We start from the raw sequence: 7,305 nt of genomic DNA, 5'->3' as shown, positions 1-7,305 counted from the left end.
ATGCGCATTTATTTAATAAATGAAAAGTTTAAACAAAAACACTTTATCAAAACAAAACGGCTCGTTGGCCAAACAAAACAGACAAATAATAATTATAATAGAAAAACAAGTTTATAAAATGGCTTGGATAAATTGAGTGCTGTGATTGGCTGAACAAAATCACATGACCGTGCGGTAATAATTAATAATTACATAGACCAACTTACTTACCTGATCTATAAATATTACTATGCCGTAATAGTAACAATTCTCTAAACAGTGTTTATGTAGGTAAAAATGTCAACGTACAACTGAAACAGAATTTAAATCATTCAACAATCTTTTTTTCATCTCTATCACTAAGAATTACAGAAAAATTGGCAAATATACTGTGGTATTTATTTAGTCAGAGAACAGAACAAAGAAAACTCTGAGGCAAGCAGTAGCAGTAACACTATTCAAAAGTCTTCTGAGAAATAACCACGCAATTCTTACTCAGCACGTAATATATATGCAGCAGTGGCATCTACTTATTAAATATCACCTTATAAAACTGACTAGCGAGTATGCAATGTTTAAACTCGACAACAGATACATCTCACCACTACCCTCCAATTTCAGAATCATATTATAAAACAAAATTCAAATCTCTCCTGCTCTCTGCTGACACAACCGTTGGAGGTCGGGTTCAGCATAGAATTCTATTGCGCTCGCCGTGGACGGGAAGGACTGCGGCACTGCGCAAACTGACACGGAAGTCGTTTAGTCCACATATCATCTAATGCTGGTTTACAATATAGGGAAATTATGCCGGTTACCGGCCATTGGTGTAAAAACTGACTCAGAAATTATTGGGCAGCTTCTCTAGAAGACCACAAAGCCTCAAAGCCTGAGAAGAATCATTTCCTACAAACAACAACAAAAAAAAAACACTTGGAAGCCCCTCTACTGAGTGCCAGTGCAGTGCAGTGTTTGGCTGTTCCATGAATCCTCCCTCAGATGTGGGAAATCAGTCTGCTTTCAATTCACACCTGCCATTTTATTTAATCTCGAAAATGTTACTATAAATGGCAATATTCAATGTAATGTTTATGGTAAATAATAAAAAAGCACAAAATATATGTTACAATCAAAATCTTCAGGGACTATATTTTCTCAGTGGAAGGATACATAATATATTTCTTATTTTTTCCTTAAAAAAGCTAGTTTGTGTAATTATTTTCAAAAAAGAAATGTAGCCATTTTATAAGCGAAATAACCCACTCCTGTCATGGGTTATTTCTTACATCATGCTGGTTCTGCACCAGCACGTAGAGCATTTGTTTCATTTTCGACTATTTACTTTTACCTCCTCGCTCCCCGTACTCTACTCCTCAACCATCTCTCCCTATGAGCCCAGAGTGGGTCCTTTATTCTGTGGCTGGAGCCTTAATTACCCAATAAACAATTACCTTATTAAGGCTCCAGCCACATTTCCATGAGATGTATAGGGATGGGGTTTTAATACAATACAATTACATAAAAGGGGGTGGGCACCTGTGGCTGAGTGGTTTGCAGGGCACAGGTGTAGGTGTGATGCGGTGCGCAATGAAGAGACAGACAGTGATAATCAGAAAAGAGATTTAATTTTTAATCCAGGTCTGGTGACCAAAACAATAATCCCAGGCAATACACAACAATGTGTATTGCACTGTTCTATAAAACAGGTTTGCAGTCCCAAATAATAAACACACAGCTAATACATCCACAATATACAAACACACTCACCAGTCCTCGTGATGCAAATACAAGTTATCGTGATACAGGTGCCGTGATGTCCAGGTTAGTTCTGGCCTCTGGCAACAGCTCCGGAATGTGTTAGCCATTTACTAATAATAACAAATAGCAACAATCAGAGACAAACAAACAAAACACTCAAGATACGATGCACACAATACTGGTCCTTACGGGTCATTCCTTAACCATTAACAAAAAAACAGATCACGTTGCTCCGTCCTCTATTTGTACCGTCACTCATGACCCCTTGGTAAACGATTGCAACAGCTCCTCCAATCCACGGCTGCCACATCGTTTCCCTTCCAGGTCGATGAGTTAGTGCACCGGAGTTCTGTCCCCTTTTTAGACGACCAAATTCCTTTTAACCCAGGGGATGAATTGTCAGGCCATCCAGTTCAGGATACTCTGTTCCCTTTACTTAGAGCCCTCACAGGTCGGGAGGGAGATTTACCACCAAGAATCATTCTCTTTCTGTAACAGCACCCCATCAAAGTGTCTCTGCATTTCTGGAAGGAGTCCAGCAATGTCCTGTGGCATCACATTGTCCAGGGACAGCACCAGACGTACTGGTACAGAAGGATGGAAGCATACAACTATCTGTGGAGTACTGTAGGCTGAATAAAGAGATGCAGTTAAAAAGAGGATTAATTTGTTTTTCAGTTTTTGCACTTGGAGACGTGCTGCTGGTTTTGACAGGTATATGTGTCTGACACGTTCACATAATAAGATACAATGATTTAATACTTGATTACATTAGAAATGAATAACATTCAGGGTGGAATTCACAAGGCCTTTCACTCTGAAGTGTCTTTCTCACCCTTTGTCCTGAATGCATAAACACACACATTAACGGCTGCCTTTCTCTTTTCAGTACAAAATATGCAAATTATTATTATTATTATTTATTTCTTAGCAGACGCCCTTATCCAGGGCGACTTACATTTGTTACAAGATATCACATTATTTTTTACATACAATTACTTTATTTTTTACACATTATTTTTACATATAATTACCCATTTATACAGTTGGGTTTTTACTGGAGCAATTTAGGTAAAGTACCTTGCTCAAGGGTACAGCAGCAGTGTCCCCACCTGGGATTGAACCCACAACCCTCCGGTCAAGAGTCCGGAGCCCTAACCACTACTCCACACTGCTGCCCTGCCAAATGATAATTTTGAATAAAAACTGTGATTTTCTCCCCTTCTGTTTTTTTTTTAAATCACATAACACACGTTCCTATCTACACCTTTTAATTTTCTGTCGTAAACATGAAACTATGGAGAAACAAAGTGAAGAAGACAATCACTTTGGCTAGTATCATCATATCATACTGATAAAGACATAGGTCTTTACTCAGGGCAAATTGAATAGTCCTATTTTATGGTTGAACACATGTATTATTATTATTATTATTATTATTATTATTATTATTATTATTATTATTATTACTACTAATCTGTAACTGTACAGAAAACAATTGGTCATTTTACAAACAGCACAACTATTCCACACAGTAACAGTTCTTTTTGAACACTCACAGTAATCTTTTAGAAACACCATATGTCTCGCTCTACAACCATCTCACTGGTAGACTCCCCCTGAACTGGATCCGAGGCTGTCTTTATACAGCCAAGACTCTGCCCTAACAAGACACACCTGTGTCCTGTTACACAATTAACGTTGGCCATTTTGACTATGGCCTTCTGGGAAATGTAGTCTTTTAGTCGGGAGCCATTTTACCCCACTACACACAGTACCCACTACAGACAGTTATTTATATATATAAAGCTATACATTCAAACTCCAGCCCCTTTGTCAGATCAAATCCAGGTGTTCAAAGAGCTGCTTGATTCTTTGTTTTTAATACATGCTGTGCTCGACACCCTGTGCATTGGAATTTGAGAGATCTGTTTAGCTTCTCTGATGGGATGCTACTCATCACATCACCAGACAAGTCATTTCTAGGTGCAGGAAGCATCTGTCACACGTGGCCACCAACTGTACTGTAAATGAAAAAAGAAAGTGCTGCAAACTTAATCAGGGACAATCAACAATTTATTTATTTTTTTCTTCCTCATTTGATAGACATGAAAAACCCAACTAGTAAAGTTATCAAACTGCAAATAAAAAACAGTGTTGGGTTGTTTCTTATCAGTGTTGTAATTGTAATTGGTGTTTACAACAGTCACTCCAAAGGGGACCGAATTAGATAACACTTAGACAGAGCCTCTTCAGCACAGCTCTGTATGTATTTCATGTCATTGTTATCAAGTAAATTGCTATTTGTTTTTCTATTATCTCACACACATTACATATTCTCTTCTTTTCATCAGGGCACACTGTAACCACCAAATGACATGTTGTGTGTTGATGGCTTCTTAACATTTCTATTTTAAGTCCTGTGGTTTGCTGAAGCAGTGTAAGAGTCTTTCTAAGCTTACTAAAATGAACTCTGTACACGTCTCGCACAAACAGGCTATGAGCAGCACTGGCTCATGCGCTTGAAGAGTCCCAGCCCTCGGGTTCTGATGGGTTTCCATGCAATACGCTTAGCTGCATGCATAGCATGGACTCCCCTGTTGTTATGTCTGCTATGTTATCTCAAGCTTTCCAGCTGCCCTTTACACACTGTCTCACAAACTAGGTCCTGGAGGTCATTGTGGCACAGCAAAACTCAGAGGATTAGGATTGATTCGTAAATTGTAAACTGTATTAAATGCTAAAGTTTATAAGTCCCTTATAAATGCCTTTAACTAAATAAAACTGTATTTGATTTCCTGTTTTCAAAGCTTTTGTTTCCATGATTTAAAATAAGGGAAGGTGAATATCCACGGTTTACCCTTTCACTGCTGTTATGCCATTTCTTTACTTTGAATTTAGTTTGGGGAGGAATCAGATTTTACCAACAAGCTCATAAATAACTGTTGACTGGCTGCCACAGTGTTAGTGCTGGAGCTCAGCCTGCATGCTGACTGTTGATTTATTACACTTGTATGAAATGCCTCTATCCTGTTTTCCTGGATACATCAAATGGCTGTGTCTTGTGCTCATCGAAGAAAAGGACCTTGCTTAAAATAAGGCCCATGGAGATCTATTGAATTGACCTAATCAGCTGTGGATCTAAATGCCACCACCATTTAAATCATTAAAAATATGAATCTTACGCATTTAAATATTTCTGCACACATAATAAGAACTAAAGACACTAACATGCACTGTTGCCCTTTATTCATTTTTTGAAAGTGGTGGTATTTAAATCCACTGCTGTTCCGAACAGTTGAATATTCTCCATGGTCTCTTAAAGTCCTTCTCCAGTTAATCAAATTCGATACTAATTGAAAACCGACATTCTAATCCCTCTATCCAGTACAGTACAGTTGGTTTAATTTATGTCTCTTTAATAGCCAAGAACCTGTACTGCTGTAGACTGCATGAGTCAGCACTTCCTCCCATAAACCACTGTGTATTCTACTGTTCTGAGAAACCTAATACTGGTCACCACCTCACTCAAACACTTTGCTCTTCTAGACACAGGCCCCAGCATGCCTTGTCTCAATCTATTAGCCACTTTGAAATATATTATTTAACAGCAGGGAACATTCAACCACTGAAGTGCCCTCCAGTATTCTGTGTACAAACTGAAACAACCCTTACATTTGTTCTGTGAACTCAATCATGTTGTGCTCACACTGTACAGCAGGTGTGGCCAACCCTGGTCCTGTAGAGCCACAATCCTGCAGGTTTTCTGGGTATCTTTAAATAATCAATGGCTAAAGACTTGGAAAAAATGTTAATGTTGACCATCAGAAAATTATTGGTTCAGTTAAGTAATTAATTTAAGAATGAAAACCAGAAGACCCTGTGGCTCTCCGGGACCAGGATTGGCCACCTCGCTATAGAGCATAATGATGTTTTGGAAGTCCATTACAGTTCTACATTATAGGAATTACAAAAAGGATCCAGCACCATGTCAAATCTTGGTAATGCTTTACATAAAATGTCTCTGATTACTTTTTATTTACATTGTTGTTACTTAGTAAATACATGTGTATTTACACATAATTACAGTGCCTAGTGTTAACAATCACAGGTGTGGCCATTCTTCACTTAGGTAATTGAGTGCTAACTGGGGAGTGGCCACCTGTATAGAGGTTTAGGAGAAGGTGTTAGGTGGGTGTATATACTGTGTGTAGACTGACACTACACAGCCATCGAGAAGAATGAGGAAGCAGAGATTATCTGATGCTCAATGAGAATTGTTGATGAAGTTTTAAAAAACAGGGCTGCGCTGTCTTGTACACCTTGGCAAAGCCCCAGGATCACCCATGTCTGGTCAGAAATAGCCATACACATGTGGTGTTGGGATGATGCAAAGATTCACCCATAAAGAAGATGGCATAAACTCAACAGGGACCGTGTGGGAGCAGAAAGTCAAAGGTAAAAATGTGCAGAGGCAGAGTCTCTCATGTTAAGATCCTTTGCAGTTTGACTGAAGATGTAGAAATTGTGTTATAAGTCATGTCTTGTAACAAGACTCATATCAAGTTATTATAAATCATAAAGATGTGTCAAACTAAATAGTGACAACATAATTAATGATAAACTGTTGTTTAAAGCTGTGAAATTAAGCTCTGGTGTGTTTATCTTGTACCCCCCAAAAAACGAAGGAATTATCAACAGTTATTTACAGGCTACTGTACACTATTCCTTATAATTTGAAATTTGAATTATTAGTATCTGTTCATGAATTCTTTAAAATAAGCACTGTCTTTCAGCGGATGCAGATGAATGATACATTGAGGTTATAAAGAAAATACAACTACCTGGTCTTAAGATGACGACAATGAGAGGCTTTGAAGGACCAATACCATTTATGTATTGCTCTTGATCTTTGGTTACTTTAATAGCCAGCTTTTACATGTGTAACGGAAACACTTGTTCAGTGAGGGAGGGTGCTGTCGAATGTGCATTACTGTATTAATCTCACCATTTTCACTGGCATGTTTAGTTGTGTTACAAATAGAGGAACTTCACACTAGTAGGTTCAGAAATTAATTGGAAAGCTTCCCAATATGCGTTGGGGTATTCATTCAATCATAATATGTAAGTATTATTTATTTGATAACTTTCTTATGTGTGTACATTTGAAATGTTGCTTTTCTTATTTGTAAAATTTGTTTTTCAGTTTTTGCACTTGGAGACGTGCTGCTGGTTTCGACAGGTATGTGTGTCTCTGACACGTTCACATAATAAGATACAATTATTTAAATATTGATTGCATTATGAATGAGTGACATTCAGGGTGAAATTCACAGGGCCGTTTACTCTGAAGAATCTTTAGAACCATTATTGCTGAAAGAATAAACAAACATAATGAAGTTACTTAACCTGAAATAAACAACTCAGGCACTGGATTCTTAGATATTCTTATGTTGTTTATTTCTAGTTTACATTACTGTTACTATTCCAAAATGCTTGAGCTATGGCCAGTTTCAAATAACTACATGCCATAAACATGTGTTTTTAAAATTAATGACATTTAGTAGC

The sequence above is a fragment of the Acipenser ruthenus genome, chromosome 52 (assembly GCF_902713425.1).
Source record: "Acipenser ruthenus chromosome 52, fAciRut3.2 maternal haplotype, whole genome shotgun sequence".
Lineage (NCBI taxonomy): Eukaryota > Metazoa > Chordata > Actinopteri > Acipenseriformes > Acipenseridae > Acipenser > Acipenser ruthenus.
This window is presented reverse-complemented; position numbering follows the sequence as displayed.